Source organism: Simochromis diagramma, unplaced genomic scaffold, assembly GCF_900408965.1.
Source record: "Simochromis diagramma unplaced genomic scaffold, fSimDia1.1 OVJJ01000145.1, whole genome shotgun sequence".
In the NCBI taxonomy this organism is placed as follows: Eukaryota; Metazoa; Chordata; class Actinopteri; order Cichliformes; family Cichlidae; genus Simochromis; species Simochromis diagramma.
In genome coordinates this window covers 43,182-67,884 of record NW_024387058.1, presented here as the reverse complement: position 1 = coordinate 67,884, position 24,703 = coordinate 43,182, and the positions used below count along the sequence as shown (strand labels likewise).

The window sequence follows — 24,703 nt, the reverse complement described above, 5'->3', positions numbered from 1 at the left end:
GTTTGTTTTTTTGTCTGTTTGGGAGCTGACACAGTCTCTACGGAGAAGGGGGTTTGGGGTGATAGCAGGAGGAGAGAAGCTGCAGAGCTTCAGCTGCATAACCACCAGGATGCTGGAAGGGTTCGTTGCACGATTCGTGAAACTCCACCCACTCAGCTATTCACACAGCTACACACTGAAAAAAAGGGACTGGCCATCTCTTGGATTTATGTAAGCATCTTGCATGTATTTAACACAATTACCTCATGTTTTAAAGATAAATGTAACTATATAGTGTAAAAACTACATGATATGCAGAAAGGGTGTATTAAATTGTTCATATCATGTTCAGGTAAAGTAAGTCAATAAGATAGCAACGTTAAATCTCGTGAAACCACGCGTGATTTCATCTCGCGGGCTTTGGATCGTGGTTCAAAAAAGGCATCCATCTCAGTCAAGTCGAGCAGCCAACTCTACGTTTTTGGTATGTCTTGATTTTTTGAATTAATATTTACCATATTTCAGCCAAATGTAGTTAAACGTCTAGAGTGTCGCCATGTAACATGCTAAAAAAGAGCTGTTAGCTTATTTGCTGTTTTATCTGTTGTCAAAGAATTGGCGCTTTTTCATTTGAATTTGTCTTTGGCACAAGAGCCGTAATATCACATTAAACCTAATTATGAGGCACTCATAACATAATTTGGTTTTCTGTGTGAATAGATTTGCCAACTGACTCTTCAGTTACATTGTGTATTTACTGCACCGTGGTGTTAGTGAGATTTTGGACATTGAACAGCTTTAGCTAATATCATTAGCGGCATTATGCTAGCTTACATCCCTACCCCTCCTGCCCTCACCTGCTGTCCTTTTCTTTTTGTTTTTTTTGCTGCACATTGAGAGACCACATCTATTCTGCATTTCACCAGGAGTCAGCTGATGGATTGTGGGTTCAAGGTGTTATGGTAAGAAAGTATATTCTATTTTCGCTTAAGGTTTCTGTAACTTAATTATAATAGGTTTTGTATAATTATTAGGTGCATGCATACACAAATAGACCACCCTATTAAAACAACTGAGAAATCCAAAATCTGCCATAGGTTTAACTTATACCTGCATGTATTGTCAGAAAGGTGATTACTGGACTCACATTAATGCACACTTGAACTGAAATGAGGTTGTAACTTGTGGGTTCTTGGGTTGCAAATCAGAAACAAACATCTTTGGATTTTTTTAAATCCCATAAGATCTGGAAACACAGTTTTTATTCAACAAAACATTACTGATTAACCAAGCACAGTGCCTGCTGTTATTTCAAAATTTCAAAATGTTATTTCAGATAAAATGCAGCATTCCAGTGCATCCCAACCATGCCTTTACAGTCAAGGTTTCTGACGGAGCTGAGTTTCTCTCTGACAGTCTGCTGAAAGTGTTTGCAAAGTGATCGGGGGAACAGGGCACAAAGCTAAAGGATGTAGCTGCCATGATGACAGTAAGAACTTTAAAATTCTTTAACTACAAAGTGTATATGTATTGCATTAGGTCAGTAAAAGATTTTTATGCTGCATCCATTGAAACAGTCAACTATTACCTGTGAGTACTGATTCCACTGAAATGATGCCATTCTTTTTTGTCATGCATTTACTGGCCCACTGAGAAAAAATTATCTTTTTTTAAAAATATATGTTCTGGAAACTATATATCCATAAAGTTGATGTCAAACAGGAATTTTTGATATTGCTTTGTAGATGCTGGTGTTGCATGTTGACTGGTTTAAAAAGTCAAGAGTTTTTGTCTGGGATCATTTTCTTCTGTGCTACTGAAAAGTTCACAAATCTCTGTTTTCTTTGTTATAATACTTTAGGATGACATTAATGCTCAAAGGGAGTCTCATCAAAGTGCTCCGCATCTGTGTGAAAGACAATTGCAACATCTTGGTGCAGGAGTTCATGGTGAGTGTTTTATGAGTAGATTGTGGCTTTGCAACATTTAAAAATGCATTTAGTTATCCACTTGATCCTCATTGGACTGGTTAGGACCAGTAGTCCTCTTTAATAATTTGAAGTTCACATGAGGCCTAGTAGTGAACTCGGCCGCCGGCCCTTGAGGCCCCACCCCTACCCCTGTATTAGGGGTCACATCAGTGTGAAAAAACTTTAAATTTTTCATTCTAGTGAACAAAGAAAAATCCCCCCAATATTTACATTAGCTTTTGTTTGAAAAAAAAAAAAAGACCAACTGACCAACAGCTAACCAAATTGTGGGGCTGAAAGTCTAAATTCTAACATCTTCTGAGTGACATAACCTGGATTTCTGATGGGCCGGTGTCTTTCTAACAAAAACTAATGTAAAGCATTTGAAATTATTGTTTTTCACCCTCTCTTAGAAACTCTGTTAGACCATGAATGGCAGCATGGCAGGCCACTCTTTGGCTATAGCTATTTACTATGTTGCTTGCATTGGTTTAAATTACTCTAACATTAGAACTGGTAGATTCAAAAGAGATGAGTTTAAAAGGGAATCTTAAAAAAATGTTTTGTGTTTAACCAGGACTTGACTGAGGCCACTGCACAGATTGAGAAAACCACAATGAACATCTGTCTCCAGAGATGCGCCAGGCAATGACTTTTCTGATGTTGGCATCATCATCGAGGGTATAGTAGTTCTTCAAGATCTGGATAACGTGACCTTTGCAGTAGCCATGCTGTTTGGACCTTTTTTATTCCTTCAATATGAGTTACCCATCACAGCTCTGCTACACTTTTGAGGTGATTCAATGGGTGGTAATGGAGTTGGATGCAACTCAGCTCTCAAGAAAAGCTCACAACTAAGACAAAACTGCTCCTGCAAGGAAAGCTCACTGTTATGCATGTGAGGTGATCAGCTCTAGGTGAGAGGACATTTAAATCTCACACTTGTTCTGCTGCATTTTTGAAGCTCAATTCCAGGAACGGATCGCAGGGTTCATTTTTATATACTTTGCAACTGCCATGAGGACAAGCTGTTTTTGTTGTTGTTGTTTGTTTTTCCTTTTGCTCTGTACAAGTTCTCTGTCTGTTTGGCAGCATTTTTAAATTTCTGTTTGTATTTTTTTCTTTCTTTTACTAGTGAAGAGATGTAGCGTGAACAGTTATACAGTCTAAATATCCCATATGGGTCGTGTGAAATGGTATTTTCAGTTTCATTCAGTTGAAGTAAAGAACGTTGAATATTTCTAAGTGTGCTGTTTTGAACCAAGATGTCACAGTATGATCAGTGCTGTAATTTTTGACAGTCACTGTATCAATGTTATTTTTGCGTCTCTTGAATAAAGTTTTTGACCTGCAAGTGCTAATTTCTTTAGTTATTGGGGTAAAATGGGTAATGTTAATAGGAAGGTGTTTGCCAATTCAGTAACCTAATTTAATGTTAATGGAAGCTAACATTTCCTCAAATTGTTTAGTTATAATTGTTGTTTAACTGAATCTTGACGTCAGAGGCCTTAAATAGAATGTTTTGTATTGTCCTGTAACATTTTTCAAAAGAAACAGTCTAATTTCTTTGCTGTGATTGATTCCAGAGAACACGGAAGAACTGACATTATTTAACTGTTGATTTATATAGATTCAGTGGAGGAGTAATGTCAGTTTAATTCTTTACCTACTGTCAATGCAGTGAAATTAGACATTTTGTTTTGAAAGGTTACTGGTGGATGCCAGCAACCATCTTGGAAGAGAACAATACAATCTGTTATAAGGCCTCCATTTGAAAATTGTGTATTTGATACTAGAATATAATAGCAAAATGTAATTTGAAGATAACATGTAGTATTTAAGTGACCAAGTAGTATTGAGTAAAAGTTATTGAATGGTGTTGGGATAAAGTGAAAAAATTGTGAAGGATTAAAATATTCCAAGAGCTCAAATTACTTCATCAAAACATGTTTAAGTCACATTTTATCAACACAAATTGCACAGGTTTATTGAACATGAATAAATTGTGTTAATTTAACTCAATTGTTTAAGTTGCTGCCAAAGCAAAACATCTGTGTGCAACAAATGTCCACCATTGAATTAAGTAAATCCAACAACATATTTTTTTCAGTGCACTGTGAGTTCCACAAATGGACTGTAATTTAACCATCCCCTTCTGTGAAAGGACTGCTGCTATTTACCCAAACAAATGTGACTTGAGTTTGTTTTAGAACTTAGATTTTACACTATTTATCCATAACTATTGTTGCATTTCATAACTGCCTTTTTTACTGCTCTTTTTAAACATATTCTTTTTGAACTGTACTGATTCTTTTTTAAAACTGTATTGTTTATTGCACTATAGAGGCTGGTAAGAAACAGTATTTCGTTTCAGGCTGGGTAACACTATACGAAATGACAATAAACTTCTTTAGTCTTGAGTCTCAAAAACTCCGGAGCTTTGATGTCATCAAGTACACTGTCATTCCAATTGTAGAACAATCGCACTGTGTTTTCGGGAAGTCCGGACTCCTGTGCGAACTTATGAAGTCCGGACTAGTGAGAACGTAAGTCCTTATTCGCGTACTTGAGAATTGAGAAATGGCCTAACAGTCTGCAGTCTGTAGCTGTGTCCCAAAATGTAGGCCGCATCCTTCGGAGGACCTGGCCGTCGAGGTCTATGTGGGCCGGGTGCTTCGGACACCGAGAAGGCTGGAAGTGCGAGGCTGTGAAATGGGACAGTCTAGCCTTCAGATTTGCCTCACCGCTCTCTTGGTGGAGTTTAATAAACTCAGCCGTCTGCTCCATGCTGTCTAAAATATAACAGGACACTGGCGTAAATTTTCGACTGTCTCACACTTCTGTCTAATCACTTGTCTGTTTGACGTTTATTCAGCTGTGTTAAAATCCCGGAGGAACACACCCGATGGATTAATAAAGTTTTATTTGATCTAATCTAATCTAATAACAGCCAAACCGATTTACTGCGTAACAAATAAAACACAAAAAAGCCAAACAATTACATTTTTAATTTATTCAAGTGACTTATATATCATGTTTAACCTGAGTAGCGAAAGACAGCAGTGGTCTGAAAACAAAGCCGGGAGTCCGCTGCTCTCGCCGGCTCGAGTGTCCATTGAACTCCCCCGGCTAGCTATTGAGCGGGTGAGTAACAGACGTCTCTGAAAACATTGGTGCATTTTTGCAAATATGCGATGTCTTGATAAACCAAGCAGATATTTGAAGTTCACACGGCTACTTTCTCGCTTGAAAATATGTTAAAAGTTTATTTTGTGACCCAGAAATATTAATAAGAGTAATATTAAAACTTAGTAGCGGCCGCCATTATTGGAAACTGGAATTGGCTGGGCCGTGCTATGAATTCTGGGATATGGTGGGCCACGAAGGACACACCCGACCCATCTTTCAAATTCGGGGAAATGAAGGACGCATTTGTCAGCCGCATTTGAAGGAGTCGATGAATTGGGACAGCCTTCGTCGCCTGGCTGTGACGTAATTGGCCTTTAAATGCGGCTTCTGAAGGATGCAGCCTACGTTTTGGGACACAACTACTGATCTAACCTCAGCTAATGCCAGCTAACAATGTTAGCTCGGTGGTGAGTAGCCCTCATTAATAGTAATAAAAATCACACAGCAATAGTACATCGAAGATACTGAAGTTTCGGCCATCCCATTCTTCTTATGCAGTGGTGTCAAGGTAAGACATGTGTTCTTGCCCGTGCACTGCTGGCTCTGTTGTGCTGGCTCCGGGTCCATTGTGTAACTGACTCCATCAACATTAACAGGAAGTTTACATTGCATTACATTAAAGCCTCTTATTACCTACCCCCAAATGCGTTTAATCACTAAAATTGGAGAAGGGATAGAGAGGGACTAAGCTAACATATGAAACAGGAAATGACCTCCGTGTATTCCATTTATTTCAACAAATTAGCTGTAAGCTGTATTGTGAATATCATCTCTTTAAATGGTAACTGTAACGGAATACAGTTACTCATAATTTGTACTTTAAATACGTAATGCATGTATCACATGTATTCCATTACTCCACAACACTGTACTTCATAACATCTTATCTTTTTGGACTGTGGTCAGACTGGAGTGCTAAAAAAAATGCAAAGTAAACAGGATTGAACACAATACTAAAACCTAAATTGGGAAAAAAACTAAACTAATGTTGTGACAAATGACATGAACATGCGAGAAACTATGACGGTGTCATGGTCCTGGATCATTTTGAACCAGCGTACTCAGTTTTTTTATGATTTTTTATTTTGTTCATTATTTATTCCATGGTTCCTAGGTTGTTCAGTTTAGTTTGTTAGATTTCCCCTTGTGTCTTTACCCCATGTCCCCCTCCGTGTGTGTGGGAGTTCCCATGCTTCGTTTTTCCTCCTTGTGTTTTATTCCATGATTTCGCCAGCCCGTTATGTCTGTGCTCTCCCCGTGTTGTTTCTCCCCCTCCTGTCCTTTTCTCTGCGTACTTCCTGTTTTACTTTGATAGTCTCCCATTGGGGTACGTCACGTTGTGTTTGCTCCTGCCCTGTCTTGTTACAATTATTAGTATCAGCTGTGTTCCCTGTGTGGTCCCACGTCCCTCATTATCCTTCTGTGTATTTATGTCCGCATCTCCCTCAGTTCTGTGTCGCGTCCTCCCTCTCAGTTGTGTGCATCTCCCTGTGTTTCCTTGTAAGCCAGTTTTAGTATTTCCCAGTTTCATTTTGTATCGCCCTTTAGCTGTTCTGTACATAAAGCAGCATTTTGAGTTCAAGTTCTGTTTCCCGTGTGTTTGCTTTTGGGTCCAATTCCTGCGTACACACAGTTAGTTCGTGACATGTTAGATTATTTCATGTTATCCCCCCAAAACCCCATCTCCGTAGAGACTGTGTCAGTTCCCAAACAGACAAAAAGCAAACTAAAAACCAGCAAAAAACCACCTAAACATAAAAAAAAATCACAAAGAAAGAACAATACAGCATCCACATCTGAACCTCGAAGGACAGGCCAAGGGGGCGGTGTGGCAGCAATTTTTCACATCAGACTATCAATAAACCAAAGACCCAGAGAGAATTTTATTTCATTTGAAAGCCTGATGCTTAGCCTTGTACACCCTAGCTTTAAAACTCAAAAAACACTCTTATTCGTTATCATCTATCGTCCACCTGGGCCTTACACTGAGTTTCTGTCTGATTTCTCAGACTTTTTATCTGATTTAGTGCTCAGCTGAGATAAAATAATTATTGTGGGGGATTTTTTCAACATCCATGTAGATGCTAAAAATGACAGCCTCAACTTGGCATTTAATCTGTTATTAGACTCAATTAGCTTCTCTCAAAATGTAAAAGAACCCACCCACCACTTTAATCACACTCTAGATCTCGTTTTAACATATGGCATAGAAACTGAACATTTAACAGTGTTTCCCGAAAACCCTCTCCTGTCTGATCATTTCCTGATAACATTTAAATTTACAATAACTGATTACACAGCAGTGGGGAGTAGACTTCATCACAATAGATTTCTTTCTAAAAGTGCTGTAACTAAGTTTAAGAATATTATCCACCCACTGTTATCATCTTCAATGCCCTATACCAAAACAAAGCAGAGTAGCTACCTGAACACTACTCCAACAGAGGTCAGTTATCTTGTTAATAACTTTATCTCCTCACTACATATGACTCTGGATACTGTAGCTCCTGTGAAAAATAAGGCCTCAAGTCAGAAGCACAGTACAGCACTGTAGCCAGGCTGACAAAAAGAGCGCTGTTGAGCAAACCATCCCATTAACGTTAACTAGTAATGACTTCATGAATTGCTTTACAAATAAAATTTTAGCCATTAGAGAAAAAAGTACTCAAAATCATTTCACAGATGCAACTGTCACAGCTGAGGAGCCGGTGCATTTCAGATGTCAACCCAAACGCAGACACAGGAGCACAGAGCTTGAATTCAAACTAAAAGCATGCCTTTATTTGGCTGATGGCATATGGAAACATGAAAACTAAGAAAACAATGAGCAAACTGTTAAACTATGAAAAGACTATGATAAACAATGACTTGAGTAAAAAAGTCTGATAAACTAGGAGTGACTATGATTAAGTATGAAGTTGATAACAGACAACGCAATGCTGAACACAGGAAGACTGAGGACTTACACACATGAGGTGATCAAGGGAAGTGGAGACACATGCGGACACAGCTGACTAGAATGAAACATAATGACAACACAGGGGAGAGTAAAACTAAACACATGAACACAGAAAACAAGACCTTTTTCAAAATGAAACAGGAAACATGGAAACTAGACATGACAACACAAGCTTAACAGACCTAAAACATATGAGAGACTAGACGAGGACCCACACACAGAAACCAAGGAGACAATGATACATAATGGCTGATTTTAACCTCAACTAAAACCTAAATAAGAATAGTACATGAACAAATGATAGCCTAACAGTAACTGTTGTGCTTATTTTAGCTGTTAGCTAAAAACTCTAATTTAGCGTAGTTTGCCCTGGGTTCAGCTTTGACAAATATAATCGACTGTTTGCAGTAGAATTCCACAGTTGTCATCTTGTAACCTCTCAGATCCCCTTACACAGCATCCCAACTCTTAAAATGAGGAGTTGATCAGGAGCTCAGGGCGTCACACAAACAGCTTTAACTGCACAACAACACACTTTAAATCATCTACAGACAAACCTGCGTGTTTGATTTATGAAGAAATAATAAAGAGGTGTTCTACAGCGCTCCGTAAAGCAGCGTCTCACACAAACTCTTGAATTTCAGTCACTGTAATTCCTCAAAAGCTGTGTAATAAAGAGCTGTGACTGCTATGAACTGCTTATGATGATGGCATTAAGCTGTAAACTGAAGTTTCATTCATTTATTAAGTGTGCCTATGCCAAGAGGCACACTTATTACAATTCCTCAGATTTATTATTGTGTGGATTCCTCAAAGGCATCCACACTATTGAGTTCCTGTTTCTCTTTATACTTTATTAAGTGTGCCTATGCCAAAAGGCACACTTATTACTATTCGTCGGATTTATTATTCTTATTAAGTGTGCCTATGCCAAGAGGCACACTTATTACTATTCGTCGGATTTATTATTGTGTGGATGCCTGAAAAGGCATCCACACTATTGAGTTCCTCTTTTTCTCTTTATTCTTCATTCCACTATATTCTAGTTGCTTCCGTACACTTTTTGGCACTTAACTACTCCCACAGTTTTTATCTGATTTTCTCAGTTCAAACTATAAAATATTCTGCTCTTTCTGCTAATGCGGGCTATGACTTTTGGTGCTCATAACTTCTATACTTTTATAGATATTGAAATTTTTTTGCAATATTTTTTGCCCATTTCTGCCATATTATCAGTGGCCTCACTGATTTTCCTTGCTGGGTTGACCTGTGTTTTAGCTCAGTGAGATGAGCATCCGTTCTCAGACTAGGAGGCCCGGGTTCAAATCCCGCTTATGGCAACATTTCTTTCAGTTAACAGTTAAACTTTTTTAACTCTTTTCAGCAGAAATTCTGCTCATTCACCTCTTTTCAGCAGAATTTTAAATTTTTTTCACCACTTTTCAGCACAAATCCCAGCTTTTTCAGCTGTTTTCAGCAGCAACTTTTAAACTTTGTTCGTATGTATTTGTTTGGAAATGTGCTGCCTCTTGGCCAGGACTCCCTTGAAAAAGAGGTTTTTGATCTCAACGGGACATTCCTGGTTAAATAAAGGTTAAATAAAAAAAATTAAAAAAAAAAAACTCTTTTCAGCAGAATTCTGCTCATTCACCTCTTTTCAGCAGAAATTCTGCTGATTGAACTCTTTGCAGCAGAATTTTCACCTCTTTTCAGCCCAAATTCTGCTTATTCGACCACGGGCGACCGTGGCTCAAGGGGTTGGGAAGCGTATCTGTAACTGGAAGGTCGCCGGTTCGATCCCCGGGCTCTCTGTCCTGGTCGTTGTGTCCTTGGGCAAGACACTTTACCCTACCGCCTACTGGTGTTGGCCAGAGGGGCCGATGGCGCGATATGGCAGCCTAGCTTCTGTCAGTCTGCCCCAGGGCAGCTGTGGCTACAACCGTAGCTTGCCTCCACCAGTGTGTGAATGCGAGAGTGAATGAATAGTGGCATTGTAAAGTGCTTTGGGTGCCTTGAAAAGCGCTATATAAATCCAATCCATTATTATTATTATTATTATTCACCTCTTCTGCAAAATTTTAAGCCTTTTCACCTCTTATCAGCACAATTCTCAGCAGCTTCTGCTCATTTCAGGAGAATTGTCAGTCTCTCCACCTATTCTTTGTCAGAATGAGTTTGGCTCAGTGAGATGAATAGCTACCAGGAGGGCCAGGTTCGAATCCTGCTCAGGGCAATGTTTTTTTTCACCACTTTTCAGCAAAAAGTTTCTGCTTCTTCACCTGTTTTCAGCAGAATTTTCAGTTTCTTCACCGCCATACAACTTTTTGCAACTTTTCAACTTTTTCAGCTTTTTTCTGCAGACATCTTCAGCGTTAAGGCATCCACACTGCATTTTCGCAGGAAATGCAAATTTTTCTAGTTATTGTGTGGATGCTTTAAGCATCCACACTATTGTGTTCCTGTTTCTCTTTATTGTGTGGATGCTTTAAGCATCCACACTATTGAGTTCCTTCTTGGTGCTTCCGTACACTTTTCGCTGTGGATCTACTTCCACAATTTTCAGCCGATTTTCACCGTTCAAATTTTAAACTATTCTGCTATTTCTGCTAATGACGGCTATGTCTTTTGCTATTTTTCACTATTATACTTTTTAAAATATTAAGCTTTTTTCCTTTAATTTGAAATGAATGGGAAACTTCTGCAATTCTGCTAAAATTTTCTTGTTTTTGAAACTTAACTACTTCCTCATATTTTCACGTAGAATCTTTAAAATGTTCTCAAATTATTCTCAAATTATTGGGCTATTCAGGTATGAACCAGCTTTTTCAAATCTTTTACCGTTTTACTTTTATGCCTCTTAACGTTTTGAGTTGCAAAATTGTGATTTTTCACAAAATACATGCATTGTTATGGTTGCTATGCACTTGGCTTCCAGTGTGCCACTGAAGGTTTCGCAGTCTTCTCTTCATGTCCGAACAACTTCTTGCTACTTGCTCAAATTTCACTCAACTTCCACAAATTATACATCAAAACATAGGTATTTTTGCTGGCTTTCTGAAAATGTCACTATCATTGTTGTGGAATTTATAGAATTTTGGCAAATCTCGTCAAACCAACAGAAAGTCGGAAAACTCTCCATAGAAAGTCAATGGAGAGTTTGTTCAAAATCACCGCTTGATTTCTGTAATGAGAGGCATTTTCGAATCGTCATATCTCCTTAACGAAGCAAAGTTAAGACATGAGGCTTGTCCCAGTATATCTTCAGACACTCCTGACGCTCACAATTCAAGAATTTCTTTCTCACCCATTACCATTCTGAAATGAGTTAGACTTGTTTGAGGGTAGGAAATTCGTCCTTCGGTCAGATTTCTTCAGATTTCAAACTCTGGAAATGAACCACTTTTTTCTCTCGTCATATCTTTTTAATGGATTTCCACAGAGACCTGACAATTTCCATGATTGTTCACCAAAGCCTGCTGTCTCTTACGGTGAAAGAATGATATTGATACTCCAAATAGATTTAGAGTTAGAAAGCGTTGTTTGAGGGCAAGTCAAGGCAGTTTTTGCTTTGCTCTACTCAGTTATGGTGCATTAGAAGTCAAATATCTTTAATAATTCATATTTTAATGATAAATTGTCAACACTTGAAGATTCCCCCATCTCTTCTGAACAAAACGGTGTAAGAATCAACGTTCTAGCCCCTACGGTTAGGAAATTATGGTCATTTGTTTGAGGGGAGTTGTCACTAAGAGAAATAGACTGAAAAAAACCTGTGTCTCTCTGTGCTGCGTGCACCTGTTTTGGTGGGGAAAAGTGCACAGGCTCTCTGATTGGTGGATTCAAATTCAGCAGCTCCCAGGCTGACCTAGAAACTTACTTCTCTCTCCCTGTGTGTATGTGTGTGTGTGTGTGTGTGTGTGTGTGTGTGTGTGTGTGTGTGACACAGAGAGAGAGAGAGAGAGAGAAAGGCTTTTAATGGGATGACCTCATTCTAAGCTTCAAATTCAATATATTTAGACTGGTTGACTGAATTGGATCTTGTGTGTGTGTCTCTCTGTGCATGTGTGTTTCCTTATGTGTACATATTTCTGATTGTGTGGCTGTTATATATTTTTTTTTGCTGATTTTTTTCATTTAACAAGTATATTTGAGGGACCCTCAACATGTTCAGCATTTTTTCAGCTGTCCATTTTGCTTTTCCAATTTTTCTGTTTAACTTATTACTATTGTGCTAAATCATACTATTTCTACTATTTTATAAGATTTGTGCTTAATATACTATTTCTGCTTTTAATAGGATTTGTGCTTAATATACTATTTCTGCTGTCGAGGAAAACCTGTTATTTTACTGTTACTTGGTTATCATTTACAGGCACTGTCATTATTTCATCATTACTTCATTAGTCTGTATTACTTATCTTCAGTTTATCATGTATCATTTATTGTTTATTTCAGAGCACGTAGGATAAAACCCATTCTAGATGTTCCAGTTGGGCCTCCTGCAGTCACTTGCAGGCTTACACAAACATGCACATACAGAGTTATGTAAAACACGCACGTTCGCATACACACTTATTAAGGAAAGGGATGTCGTCTCAGGACATGCTCCCTGTTGGACATACACTCACAAGATACACACTCATGAACACACTATTGGGTAGGTTCCCAGAAAGCATGAGTGGAAACATCTGGAACATGTTGTTGTTCTTAGCCATAGAAGGACATAGAAGGAGATAGGGGAATGCTTCTGAATTCTTCTGACGTCATAATGACTATAAAGCTTTCTGTCTTTGTGCAAACGAAGAAGAAGTCCAGCTCTTCCCACACTGTAATGTGTGTTTTAATAAATGATCTATGCTGACCCAAACTATATCCCAGTCGTAGTCTCTTCCTCAAAATCCGAACCATGACACTGCTTTTTATAGGATTTGTGCTTAATATAGTATTTGTGCTAAATGTAGTATTTATGCTTAATCATACAATTTCTATATATTACTGCCAGGTCCCCAGGCAGCCAATCCTCTGTGAGGATTGAGACATTCAAATATACAGATCAGGGCCTGCACGGCTTCCCAGCCAGCCAATCGTATCTGAGGTCTTCCGTTTCCTCTCTCGTCATATCTCAGCGACGGTTGTACAAAGAGCAATGAAAATTGCAGTCAAAGTATACCAAAGTCCGCTGATTCACCCAGTCCAAGAATTATGCTTCTAGTCCACCTTTTTGAGTTACACAACGTTTTGTAACTGCAAAAAACGGCGTTTTTTGCCTCTCACCGCGATCTAATTCTGACTGCTCATCACCCTGCTTTTCCAAGCTCTCTTTCCCAGTGGCGCAGTCGGTAATGACACGGGTCTGCAGGCCAAAGATCGTGGGTTCGATTCCACCTTGGTCAACATGTTTTTTTCCCTACAAATTAATACACTGTCACAGACCAGTAATTCATATTCATCATTTATTACAATTATGCAAACTTTTATGATTTTACCAGCTTTTCTAATATGGACCTCACATTCTTGTTAACACTCCATGGCACAAATACTCTTCCCTTTAGGCTCTGTGTATGTGTGTGTGTGTGTATCAATATTTCTCCCATTTTAAAGTATTACTCCTCCATAATTGTATTTCTGTTAAATCAAAATACTTTTACTACATCTTAGTACTTCTGCTCAATCATAATATTTCTGCTAAATCATAGTATTTCTGCTACTTTTTGGTACTTGTGCTAAATACAGTATTTCTGCTAAATCATACTATTTCTACTATATTATATTTTTCTTTCTAAATATAGCATTTCTGCTATATAATTGTATTTCTGCCAAGTATTATGTTTCCTCTAAGATATTGCAGTTCTGCTAAGTTATTCCATTTTAGCAAAGTTCTTTTGCTTCTGCAAAGTTTTTACAATTTCTGCAACTTTTCAGCTTTTTCAGCTGGTTTTTGCAGACAGCTTCAGCTTAAAGCATCCACACTGCATTTTCGCAGGAAATGCAAATTTTTCTAGTTTAAAATTACAATATTCATAGTTCATCACAGTGTCTCTGGTAAATCACAGTATCTCTGCTATGTTGTACTATTTTTCTAAATCATACTGTTTCTTCAATGCTTAAGTATTTTTGGCTAAATATATTCTTTCTGTTATCTTACACTATTTCTCCTAAATTCTTCTATTTTTGAGAAGTTATGTTTCTGGTAGGTTACAATATTTCTGCTAAGTTCTGCTATGCTATTGTATTTCTGCCAAGTATTATGTTTCCTCTAAGATATTGCAGTTGTTAAAGTTGGTTCGGTTTGGGTCAGAGAAGATAGCAAGGCTCAGTCCGAGGTAGGTGTCAAAGATAGTGATCTTTATTACACACTTTGCGCAGTCAGTGTGGGAAAGACAATTTGCAATACAATCCTTCGTCGAATGGACCGTCCCGTCTTCTTATATTACCATTATGACATCACAGTTAGATCTTTACTGGAAATGATAACAATTGCCCTCCTCTCAAAACATTGTCCTAATATAGACATCAACTGCTACTCTTAAAGAAAAACAAGTGTGTATTACATTGTGCATTTTGTGAAAGTGTATGTATCAGAAAAACTGTCCTCAGACGACCCTCCTATTATTACTAAGTGTGTATGTGAACGTGAGTGTCTTATACAAGTGCGTGCATGTGGTTACAGGCCGGCGTACGTGCAGAACTGAATGCAGACAGGCCTGAATCCAACAGGACTGGTGGGTCTGAGCGGTGTGACTGCACTTAGGTGCAACAACTTAAACAGATAACAAGAATAATACAGAACCTCAATAGACTGATTAAAGTACTGATCATCTGTGTGCATCAATATTTGCTCAGAGTAACATAGATGTGATTCAAAGATTATTCTGTCAACTAATTCAACAATGGTAAATGATTAATCAATGATACCTGATTATAAGAATACAAAATAAAATATCTCCTGGGCACACAGTTCTGCTAAGTTATTCCATTTTAGCAAAGTTATTTTGCTTCTGCAAAGTTTTTACAATTTCTGCAACTTTTCAGCTTTTTCAGCTACTTTTTGCATACAGCTTCAGCTTTAAAGCATCCACACTGCATTTTCGCAGGAAATGCAAATTTTTCTAGTCTTTTCTTCATCTTCAAGTTGCTTCCGTACGTTTTTCGGCGCTTAACTACTCCCTCAGTTTTCAGCCGATTTTCTCCGTTCAAACTCTAAACTGTTCTGCTCTTTCTGCTAATGGGTGCTATGACTTTTGGTGCTCATAACTTCCATACTTTTGAGATATTGAATTTTTTTTTGCAATATTTTTTGCCCATTTCTGCCATATTATCAGTGGCCTCACTGATTTTCCTTGCCGGCTTGACCTGTGTTTTAGCTCAGTGAGTTGAGCATCCGTTCTCAGACTAGGAGGCCCGGGTTCAAATCCCGCTTATGGCAAAATTTCTTTCAGTTAACAGTTAAACTTTTTAAACTATTTTCAACACAAATTTCAGCTTTTTCACCACTTTTCAGCACAATTTTCAGCCTTTTCACCACTTTTCAGCACAAATACCAGCTTTTTCAGCTGTTTTCAACAAAAACCTATTTTCAACAGAATTCTGCTCATTGAACTCTTTTCAGAAGAAATTCTGCTGATTGAACTCTTTTCAGCAAAATATTCAGTTTTTTCTGCTGTTTTCAGAAAAAAACTCTTTTCAGCAGAAATTCTGCTGATTGAACTCTTTTCAGCAGAAATTCTGCGGATTCACCTCTTTTCAGCAAAATTTTCAGCCTTTTCACCTCTTATTAGCACAAATCTCAGCTGTTTTCAGAAAAAACTCTTTTGAGCAGAAATACTGCTGATAGAACTCAGCAGATATTCTGCTAATTGAACTCTTTTCAGCAGAAATTCTGCTGATTCACCTCTTTTCTGCAAAGTTTTCAGCCTTTTCACCTCTTATCAGCACAATTCTCAGCCGCTTCTGCTCATCTCATCACAATTGTCAGTCTCTCCACCTCCTCTTTGTGGGAATCAGTTTGGCTCAGTGAAATGAGTAACCGCCTTGAGACCAGAAGGGCCAGGTTCGAATCCTGCTCAGTGCAACATTTTTTTTTAATGTAGTATCTCTGCCAAATCATCGAATTACTGCAATTTCATAGTTTTTTTTAGGAAATCTGTTATGTTATAGTATTACTACTTAGTCATAGTATTTCTGCCAAATCAAAGTCACTAGGGGGCTGACTGTTTACTAAGTGCATCAGTGTAAATAGGTCATCTCTTGTGTTGAAGTGCCCTCTTGTGGCGCCTTTTGGGTAGTGCCTTAGTAAACGTGAGCCAAGTAAAAACCTCTTTTCAGCAGAATTCTACTCATTCACCTCTTTTCAGTAGAAATTCTGCTCATTCAACTCTTTTAAGCAGAATTTTTAGTTTTTTCTGCTGTTTTCAGAAAAAAACTCTTTTCAGCAGAATTCTGCTGATTGAACTCTTTTCAGAAGAAATTCTGCTGATTGAACTCTTTTCAGCAGAAATTCTGCTTATTCACCTCTTCTGTAAAATTTTCAGTCTTTCCACCTCTTATCAGCACAATTCTCAGCAGCTTCTATGTCATCTCTTGTGTTGGAGTGCCCTCTTGTGGCGCCTTTTGGGTAGTGCCTTAGTAAACGTGAACCAAGCAAAAACCTCTTTTCAGGAGAATTCTGTTCATTCACCTCTTTTCAGCAGAAATTCTTCTGACTGAACTCTTTTCAGCAGAATTCTGCTCATTGAACTCTTTTCAGCAGAAATTCTGCTGATTGAACTCTTTTCAGCAGAAATTCTTCTGATTGAACTCTTTTTCAGCAGAAATTCTGCTGATTGAACTCTTTTCAGCAAAATTTTCAGTTTTTTCTGCTGTTTTCAGATAAAGACTCTTTTCAGCAGAAATTCTGCTGACTAAACTCTTCAGAAGAAATTCTGGTTATTGAACTCTTTTCAGCAGAAATTCTGCTGATTTAACTATTTTCATCAGAAATTCTGCTGATTGAACTCTTTTCAGCAGAAATTCTGCTGATTGAACTCTTCAGCAGAAATTCTGCTTATTCACCTCTTCTGTAAAATTTTCAGCCTTTCCACCTCTTATCAGCACAATTCTCAGCAGCTTCTATGTCATCTCTTGTGTTGGAGTGCCCTCTTGTGGCACCTTTTGGGTAGTGCCTTAGTAAACGTGAACCAAGCAAAAACCTCTTTTCAGCAGGATTCTGCTCATTCAACTCTTTTCAGCAGAAATTCTGCTCATTCAACTCTTTTCAGCAAAATTTTCAGTTTTTTCTGCTGTTTTCAGAAAAAAAACTCTTTTCAGCAAAATTCTGTTGATTGAACTCTTTTCAGAAGAAATTCTGCTGATTGAACTCTTTTCAGCAAAATTTTCAGAGTTTTCACCTCTTTTCTGCCCAAATTCTGCTTATTCACCTCTTCTGAAACATTTTCAGCCTTTCCACCTCTTATCAGCACAATTCTCAGCAGCTTCTGCTCATTTCAGCACAATTGTCAATCTCTCCACCTCTTCTTTGTGAGAATGACTTTGGCTCAGTGAGCTAAATAGCTGCCCTTAGACCAGGAGGGCCAGGTTCGAATCCTGCTCAGGGCAGGTTTTTTTTTTTTTTCAACTTTCAATTTTTTCAGCTTTGTTCAACAGACATCTTCAGCGTTAAGGCATCAACACTGCATTTTCACAGGAAATGCAAATTTTTCTAGTTATTCTTCATCTTCCGCCTAAATTTCGGCACGTAACTTGCCCCACAGTTTTCAGACAAGGTTCACATATGTTATATCACTTTGTGCGGCTGGATCTAGAATGGTGTGCTATGACTTTTGGTGTTTATGACTTTTATAGTTTTTTAAATATTTAGATTTTAGTGCAAATTTAGGTCCATTTCTAGGCCCATGAGAAAGATTCAACTTTTGGCCCCATAGAAACAGACTTCATTTGTGGTGTGTTGGCTCTCTCTAGTGGTATGTCGGGAGGGTTACGGCCTGTCTACCCGTATTTGCATTACCGTAATGATGACAATATCAACGGCGCGCACAGCGTCGCTGCTTTAAGGAGCCATAGGAATTTTTAAGGTTGCGCGAACCATTGAATAGTTACGGTAACCGCAAGGGTGTATGCTTGGTGGAACACTCTATATCCCACAATTCATAGCACGCCTCTACTGAGTCAAACAATGGCAGCTGACACTTAGTTTAATATATTCCTCTTATTCGTGTTTCTAGGTCACAAAATAAACTTTTAAGATATTTTCAGGCGAGAATGTAGGTGTGTAAACGTCAAATATCTGCTCGTTTTGTCAAAACATCCCATATTAGCAACAGTTTTCTCACGATGTTGCTGCTAGCCGGCTAGCTAGCGTGGCTAGTGCCGCTTCGTTGAAAAGCACCCGGGCTTGGCTTACAGTGAAGCGGGTCACACTCGTTTCACCTCCTGGTCTCCCACAAAGGCTCGGTGTCTCAGCTGGACTTATTCTTCGTTTATATGGGCCGATGATTCATTTATTCATTTTAGTAACAGTATAAACAGTGAAAGGTGGTGGATTGTCAAGATGCTGGTCGATGTGGAAAAATAACTGAGTTGTTTGGTGGTGGCTAACGCGGAGCTCCAACAGAGGGCACCCGGTGGATCAGGGAAACCGAAGGCAGGAGAAGCAGACCCGGGCGGCCGCCGGTCGGAGCTTCAGGTGAACTGAATTTCAGGTAAAAAGTTGTGACTGCAGTCTATCTGGGTCAGATATAAACCAAGTTTAGGTGTAGTTTATTTTCGTTGCGCTGACTTTTTACAATCAGTTACAATAACTCCTACTGTGTGCTAGCTAGCATGACAGAGGTTCTATACATCTGTGTGCGTGCTATGTTACTGATGTTGAACTTTATTTTATTTATAAGGTTAGTTAGTAGAGTTTCCAACCATCCCGTACAAACGGAATCGTCCCGCATTCAGAGAAAATACTACCCGTTTCGTATTGAGCTGAAAAGGAACACAGTTCGTCCCGTACTTCAGCTAGAATGAAAAAAAGACACAAAGCTGGATTTATTCTGTCATTATGCTGCACAGCGGACTCTTCTCCTCTCATTCTCTTCGCGTCTCTCGCCTGTTGCTACTTCAATCATGAAGCTGATAAATGATCAGCTGATCGGCTTTTCTCTTGTGTTTGTTTATCGCCCACTTTGCGCCAGAACGGGAAGCCGGCGGATGTCGCGCTAAACAACAGCAGTACGTTTAAGCTTGATCAGCTGCTGTTAGAAATTATTTGATATTAATTTCTAGTATCAGCTGATGTTTGCTTGAGCCACAGCTCCAGAGTTGAAGGGAAGTTATGAACGGTTTCTGAGAGACAAATAACACCAAGCTCCTTTTCTGTGTAGCTGAAAGCTGGTAACTGTGCAGGGTCGGATCTAGCAAAGCTTTTGCCAGGGGGCCAGGTAGGGCATTAACAGGGAAAGGGGGGAACAAAGATATACTTTTTTTTTCTTACTCTCATATAAAATATTTAGCTTTTATTAAATAGTTATCTGAATCTTACAACCAAAGTTTGTATAACAATAAACAAGATTGGCTGTACACCATTTTTAATCATTCAGAACACTGTGTAAAAATAACAAAAAAAAAAAAAGTGAATGCAAAAGTGCATAAATATTTATTTTACATGTTTGATGTGTGTGGCAGGGCGTGGTCTGCATTGCCGCTGCAGGGGAGGTGGACCCACCTGAGCGGCATCTGCAATCACGCCTGTAAGACGTAAAGTCTGTGCTCTCTCGGCTGTTTTTTTTGGTATGTGTCGGGCTGTGAGTTGAAAAGCTACAGCCGGCTGTGTAGGTACACCAACCATGTGTGAAAAGTGGTCAATAAAGTAATGCTACAAAGTGTGTTCATGCAAACATCGTCGGGTCTGCCGTGGTACAATGGGACTTCTGCTCATGAACCTCTGCGCACTGCGTCTGCAAATCGGGGCTGTACAAAGTCACCTCATCTTTACACAAAACTGTAAGCTGTCATCTGTGAGGCGCGAGCGGTGTTTGTTTTTACCATAGTTCATGGTGGAGAATGGCTGCTCTGCTGAGTTTTGCTCCCTATAGCCATAGGAATGGCAAACTACACTGATTAGCAGCGGCATAGGCACACTTAAAATTTCTTCTGAAATTTTTGCTTTCTAGTTTTAATGTTAATGTCGGCTTTTTAAGTCTGTGTGAGGATTTTAATGACAACCATTAACTGCGATTATTTGATTAGAACCAGATTAATGTTGATTTTCAGCCTGAAATGATGAAAACTTTCGTAATTATGTTTCTATTCATCAAGCTGGAGACTAATGAAAATTACAATAGTAATAAAAAGGCTTTATTATTTGAGTAATGCCTGAATCTGCACTGAGACAGAGACAACACAGAGTTGTTTATTGCAGTTTGACATTAATTAAAAACAAAGTGCTGTTATTGTGAAAATCTGCCTCCTGCTTGCTTCACATCATTTTTCTTCATTTTGTATTCTCACAGCGAAACATTGATGCATTAATCTTACACACTTTCACCAGGAGCTTTGTTTTCACATACATTTCACTTTGATTTGTTCAGATTAAGCAGAGAGAAGTGGCTCTCTGTGTGCGCACTGCTGAGAAAAAGAAGCTCAGCTCATTTCTGCTCTGTTTCTTGAAAACAGTGTTATGGAGGAAGAAGAAGTTCAGCTGGCCTCTAAACTCTCAGTGTGAGGACTGAGAGTACCATCGTTCCCTTGAAGCTGGACAGGAAACTGCAGGATCTAGGACTGAGCAGCTCCCTCTGCAGCTGGATCCTTAGCTTCCTGTCTGACAGACGCCAAGTGGTCAGACTGGGCAGCATCACCTCATCCCCCATCACACTGAACACTGGTGCTCCACAGGAGTGTGTACTGAGCCCTCTGCTGTACTCACTCTACACCTACGACTGCACGGCCACTAGAAACTCCAACATCATTGTAAAGTTTGCGGACGACACTACAGTGGTGGGTCTTATCACCAACGGTGATGAGACGGCCTACAGGGAGGAGGTCAGCGCCCTGACCCACTGGTGTCAAGACAACCATCTCACCCTCAACGTCACAAAGACAATGGAGTTGATAGTGGACTTCTGGAGGTGTAGAGAAGTACACACCCCCATCACCATCAACGGTGCTGCTGTGGAGAGAGTGAGCAGCTTCCGGTTCCTTGGTGTACATCTGACTGAGGATCTTACGTGGTCAGTACACACAAACAAAACAGTGAAGAAGGCGCAACAGCGCCTCTTCTTTCTCAGGAGACTGAAAAGATTCGGCATGAGCCCCCGCATCCTCAGGACCTTCTAACACGGTGCCATTGAGAGCATCCTCACTGGATGCATCACCACCTGGTATGGCAACAGCTGGTAATACAACCGCAAAGCTCTCCAGAGAGTAGTGCGGTGCTCTGAACAGATAATTGGAGGTGAGCTTCCCTCCCTCCAGGACATCTACAGGAAGCGGTGCCTGAGGAAAGCGAGGAGGATCATCAAGGACTCCAGTCACCCCAGCCGTAAACTGTTCAGACTACTTCCATCAGGAAGGAGGTTCTGCAGTATCTGGTCCTGTACCAGCAGACTGAGAGACAGCTTTTTCCACCAGGCCATCAGACTGCTGAACACTTCATAGACACTTCACCTTCACTACTGGAACTTCAACCTTATGCACTCCATACTGTATATAAATGCAACTTGTTTTGCACAATATCCAACTACCAACCTCTGTATATTTATAAATTTATTTTATTTTTACTCTATTTAATTTGTAAAATATATATACACACACACGCACACACACACACACACATATATACACACACGTAGACATACATATTTAGTATAGACATTCAGTAATATGCATACACTCTTATATTGTACATATATTTATTCATTCTCAGATTTAGCCATTCTTATTTTTTTTATTTTTTTATTTATTTATTTTTGTCCCGTTTGGATCTTTAGCTATCAGAATTGTTGTCTTAAGGCCAAGATAGATGCCAAGCGGATTTATTTTACCAAGTGGGTCATCATGGCCTTGCCATATTGGTCCATTTGATTGACCTTTATTATAATTATGAATTTATTTTATTTTCAGTTGCTACAAACGGGACAGACATGACTGGGGGAAAGGACAGGGAGAAAGAATGAAAGAAAGAGAGGGAGAGAGAGAAAACCAAAGGGGAGAAGAGACGGTGAGAAGGGGGGGAAGAAAGAAAAAAACAAAACAAAAAAACAAACAAACAAACAAAACACCTGGGTCACCTGTATGGAGAAAAAAAACAGAAGAGAAAGCAAACAACAAAGAGCAACATAATAAAAAAAACAGCACCATCACAATAAACTAGCTAGCAGTAGATATCAGTAGATACTAAATAATAAACGATATTGTGCAGCACGCAAGATAGACAGCGCACAGTGTGCTTTGAGGCAGCAGCCAAGAAAGCTGTAGTCCGCGTCTGTGAATACCCGTGTGTACACCTGTGTGCATACCTGTGTGGATCAGCATGCTTGCATTCCAAAGGTTTCTCCATGTAACGATCTGCTAGAGGGTGTGGGGGAGCCACAGCCCTGTCCTCCAGGGTATGAAGCAGGTATGGAGGAGATCAAAACTCCAGACATCCAGAGGCCCCCAGAACACAAGAGACCAAGACCAACAGAGGGGCAGCCGCGCCACTGTCCCAGTAAGAGCTGAGGAGAGTCCCAGATGAGGGCTCACTCAGCAGCCGCGGAGCAGAAGCCAGGGGGGGTTGCAGTGACGTGCCCGTGAGCTCCGCCGACAGCCAGCCATGCCTGAGTGACCGAGCCCCAGGCCGAGATGCCGGGGGCACCCCACCTCCGAAGTGGCCCGAGCGAGCCCCAGGCTCCAAGCCCCGATAAGCGGCCGCCAAGGAGTGAGCCGGTGTGTACCCGGACGCCGACCCCCAGACACAAAGAATCACCAACGCACCGATACCTGAGGGAGTCCGCCACTGGCAGGGGAAGTGGTGGTGGGTGGAGATAGGCCTCCAAACCTTGGAGGGCCTGAGATGTCCCCAGAGAGGTGGCGTCTGATACCCAACCTGACATATAGACACAGACATACAGGAACACACAGACACAAACATCCATTCCCACCCTCATGCTCTCATATGCACTTACTCCACACTCAACCAATGTGGAGACAGACATAAAGAGACGCTGTACACACGATCACACTCCCCAAGCGTACTCTACGAACCGGGTCTAGGTACCCTTGCCCTTGGAGGGGGGAACTGCACCCAGACCCAGGTGGTGTTACCCTTTTCCCTGCGGTGGGGAGAGGCAGACCGCCCCGACTCCGTAGCAGCAGGGAGGCCCCACACCCCAGACCGCAGTCGGACGGCCAACTCCTCCTAGCCCCCCCACTCCAGCAGGTCGCAGAGAATGGGGGTGAGAGAAGACTCCAAACCTCCCTCTACCCGCTCATTGTAGTGTTGATGCATGTGTGTTCTAAGGCGCAATTAAAACCCAGGAGGGCATGGAGCTACCTGCCAGAGAGCAGCAGGTAAGCGCATAGTCCCTCCTGCTAGCCCTCAATGTCTACGTGTATTTAAAATTGAGAGGTGGGCAACGACTTGCCCACCCCCAAGATCCTATATGTATGTGTAATGAGAGTGTGAGTAATGTGAATGTCTAAGTTGTGGGATAAAATTGAGGCAGAGGCAGCCAGAAGGGGACAAAGCGGGGGGTAGCCTCCTCTGCACCCTGGTGACATGCCCCTATTCCAAGGCCCAGCATGTGTGGGTGGTTGTGGTGGAGCGGGAAGAGGGAGGCAGCTGGAGATGGGGAGGGAAGGAAGGGAGGGGCAGGTGACCCCTCCCTGGGGCCAGCTCCCCCGCTGACCCCAGTAGGCACTCCCATACTCCGCGACCCGCCAGGGAAAGGGGGCCCAGGCCCATCCAGACCGGGGCCCAGTGCAGCAGCGCCCCCCGGCCCCACAGAGCCTGGGACAGTCCACCCAACCCCACCACAGAGAAAACTGCACCCACCCCACTATCCACTCATCTTCCAGACTACATGAGACAATGGACGCCCAGGCTGAGATCTTCCTCCACCTCTCCTGTATCTCCCCCTCCTGCAGAGAGTTCCTGAGGAGAGGAAAGCTCCTGCAAGGTGTGACAATCTCCTCCACCAGTTGAAGAGCCCCCCAGGTGGCTCGACGCACCGGTGGCACCCTGCGCCAGGGATGGGCCCCCATGCACCCACCCGCCCACAACCCCGGCAACACACCAACCAGGACCCAAGCCCCCGAGGCCCGGCCAGGGCCCCAGCCCAGAGACTGAGCGCCCCCAGAACCCCACGCCCATCCCAGACCCACCCAGGGGCAGCCAGGCTACCAGGTCAGTAATCCACGTCCGTCAGCACAGACCCTCCCCTAGCCCCGCTGCACACAGCCACGAGGAAACAGTCACCCGAGAGCCAAAAGAGCCCCCAACCGGACATGACCGCTACCCCGGGTTGAGCCCCCCAAGGAAGATGCCTCCGGGGAACCCCCCGACGCCCTAAGCTTGTCCCTACCCCCACACCAATCACAACAGTGAAGGCGGGACCAAACTATGACCCCCCACCCCCACTAGGTG

The 24,703-nt window shown here is 41.0% G+C and overlaps 2 long non-coding RNA genes across 2 annotated transcripts; one reads left to right on the top strand and one right to left on the bottom strand.

Annotated features, from left to right (window-relative positions):
* The first annotated feature begins 231 nt into the window (after positions 1 to 231).
* Positions 232 to 2,555, top strand: LOC120742059. The gene is made up of 4 exons (XR_005697744.1): positions 232 to 941; positions 1,316 to 1,468; positions 1,841 to 1,928; positions 2,527 to 2,555. It is a non-coding gene; the product is annotated as an uncharacterized LOC120742059 (long non-coding RNA).
* A 9,860-nt stretch (positions 2,556 to 12,415) lies between these two features.
* Positions 12,416 to 24,586, bottom strand: LOC120742061. Its single transcript, XR_005697746.1, has 4 exons — positions 24,576 to 24,586; positions 20,077 to 20,080; positions 14,778 to 14,785; positions 12,416 to 13,012 (listed from the first exon to the last, which is right to left on the bottom strand). It is a non-coding gene; the product is annotated as an uncharacterized LOC120742061 (long non-coding RNA).
* Positions 24,587 to 24,703: the final 117 nt, after the last annotated feature.